At 36.9% G+C, this 3,003-nt stretch overlaps 1 pseudogene; it reads right to left on the bottom strand.

Moving 5' to 3' along the window:
• Positions 1-2,158: 2,158 nt before the first annotated feature.
• Positions 2,159-2,594, bottom strand: LOC122220727 (annotated as a pseudogene).
• Positions 2,595-3,003: the final 409 nt, after the last annotated feature.

Raw genomic sequence — 3,003 nt, 5'->3', positions numbered from 1 at the left:
AGCTCTTTGGGATCTCTCTTATAAGGGCATGAATCCCATTCACGAGGGCTCTACTCTCAAGACCTAAGCTCCTCCCAAAGGCCCTACTTCCAAATACCATTACACTGGGCATTAGGTTTCAATATATGAGCTTTAGGGGGACACAAACATTCAATCTATAGCAAGGATCAAGCCATGTTTTGCTTCTTCCTTGGAGCTGTCACTGGCATCAGAGCCCATTGGACCTCTGTGTTCGTGGAACTGAAACTGTGTATGTTCTTGTATATCCCTGGGTCAAGGTCCATTGTTGAATAACTTGTAGGAAGAGATAGGCACAAGCCCAGTTCTATATAAGATATGACTTTGCATTTTTGAGTTTAATATTTTAAAGTGGAGAATCCCTATTCACCAAGATGTTGTACAAAGTGAGAATTATTAATGACTTCAAAATTTTGCTGGTTCAAGAAAAACAGATCTCATATTTAACCATGAGTCTGCCTAATTTAATAAGGTATTATTTGATTATTTAAAGTTGCATTTTTCCTTGAATAAGATGTTTATATTATTGCTATTAAACTCTATTTCAAATAGATATTCAATCTGTTATTGCTAGACATTAGAATGAGAAATAAAACATCATGGGGCACCGGAGTGGCTCAGTTGGTTAGGTGTCTGACTTCAGCTCAGGTCATGACATCACGGCTCGTGAGTTTGAGCCCCACATCAAGCTCTGCACTGACAGCTCAGAGCTTGGAGCCTACTTTGGATTCTGTGTCTCCTTCTTTCTCTGCCCCTTCCCTGCTTACTCTGTCTCTCTCTCAAAAATAATAAATAAACATTTAAAAAAAGAAATAAAATTTCATTGTATATTCATTATTTGCTGTTTTAAAAACTTGGTACCTATACAGATGGATCTATTTATTGTTATGTGTTATTTAACCAAATGTGATTCTGTTAACACAGAATAGCCTTCTTTGATCTGGAGGTTTACATACATATGTGGATGTAATTTCCCCCAACATTCCTTCATTTGAATCAATACACAGTTTTTCATAGAGCAAATCATGACTTTATATGGGAATTTTAAAAAAAGTGCAAACTACAAATGCAAATCTGGGTACTCAAATTTCACGGCATAATCTAAAATATGATTAATTACTACTTTAAGGTTATCATTTGAATGAAAACACAATATTAAGTGAAGTTCTGATAGGAACTTCCATCTGTAGTAGAAAACTATTTCATGTATAGTATATCTGCAATAAATAGTTGATGACTAATTGATCAATATTGATATGTGTACTACATTAAAATAAGATTATAATTGGATATAAAATAATTAGATTTATGAATCTGTCCTTTTAAGGATCTTAAAATAGAGTAATAAAGATAGAATTAAACTAGTGAAAAATATGAGACTAGTTAAATACGCATATGGAAATTATACAACAAGTCTACATTCTCAAATTATTTTAATTATTTGGAATTCTTTTTTCAAAAAGTTGTTAAGATAAACGGGGAAAAAATATGACTTCTTCTAAAAACTTTTCTTGATCAGCACCACTACTTCTCGATAGCAGGATCCCTTGCTCTTTCAGACTCCATTTTCTAACTTTACCCATTCCCATTCTGACCTCTGGAAACTTCCCTTCAAACAGCTCTTGCTAAGGTTAGCCATGATCTTTAGTCACCAAATCTGATGAAAAATTTCAGTGTTAATTTTAATAGCATTTGATGCTATTTACATTCCTTCTTTTAAAATCTTTCTTCTGCTCCCCTTGTTGTTTTCCTGCACATATTTTCTAGCATATTTCCTCTTCATTGGCCCTTGACTAAGATCGCCCCTCTGTCAATGTTGCAGCTCTTCACAACTTGGTCCTATACTTCTTTTTCATTATTCTATATTTTCTTCTGTCTCACACGTGCACATGCAGTCAATTAATATTTTACCTCCTTATCCCATTCTAGATCAAACATTCCGTTATGTAAGGCAGAAGCCTCTGAGTCATTATAGAAACCTTCTAGCCTGTAATCCATATACCAAATTCATCATAAAATTCTACCATTTTATGTCCTAAATATTCCTTATTTTCCCCATGACAATAGTTTATTATTAAGGTGAACCCTGATTCCCACCAGTTACTTATTATAAAGGTGAACCCTGATCCTCACAATAGGCCTATCCGTAGGATTTTTGATAGGGAGCACGGCACCAGGACTGCCCAACTTTTTGGATTCGCAGCACCAGGGATCAGCAACCAGCAGAATCTGGTCGTACTGGATGATGATGTCTTTGATCTCTTTCTTGGAAGCCTCATCCACGTATTTCTGATAATAGGCCACCAGAGCTTTGGAGGTGGACTGGAAGATTGTAAATCTGAGCCACATGACCACCACCCTTTACTCAGTCTCAGATGTCCACCCTGGCAAACAACTCCTTGCCCAGAAACAAAACAGGTGCAGTAGTTTGTATTGCTGCATGAGCAGCTCAATCTTCCAGGGCCTGCCCATTCACCCTGATGACGCTGTTGCCCCATTTGCAGTGCTCCACGGCTATGACCTTCTTCTTGCATCTGAGGACCTGCACTGGACTGCAGAGGACCCTTAGATGGCATGGTCGTGAATGTAGACAAGACCTCCTCACCAAGTGGTGCACAAATTCCTCTCTAATTCCTCCAGTTTATTTCACAAAATCCCACTGTCCCCTCTTTACCTCTATGCATACTGGCTTTGTTTTATGACCTCGGATTCATTTATCCATATCTTCTGAAGTCCATATCTTCACTAGTACCTTACATTTCGTGGATAAAGATTTCAATCAAGTAATTTTGTGGGGGGAAAATATGATTTCTGGAATTGGGAATGCCTAGATTTGAATCTCAGATTATTTGTTATTAGCATTGTGACCTCCACTTATTATGAAAGCTTTCTCAACTTTAGTTTCCTCTTCTATGAAATATAGATAATAATACTTCCTAACAAATGTGCTACGAGGATTAATGTCATGCTACTTACTTCCCTGAG

The sequence above is a fragment of the Panthera leo genome, chromosome B2 (assembly GCF_018350215.1).
Source record: "Panthera leo isolate Ple1 chromosome B2, P.leo_Ple1_pat1.1, whole genome shotgun sequence".
NCBI classification, from domain to species: Eukaryota; Metazoa; Chordata; class Mammalia; order Carnivora; family Felidae; genus Panthera; species Panthera leo.
Note: the sequence above shows the minus strand (reverse complement) of the source record. Positions and strands in the feature narration are given on the sequence as shown.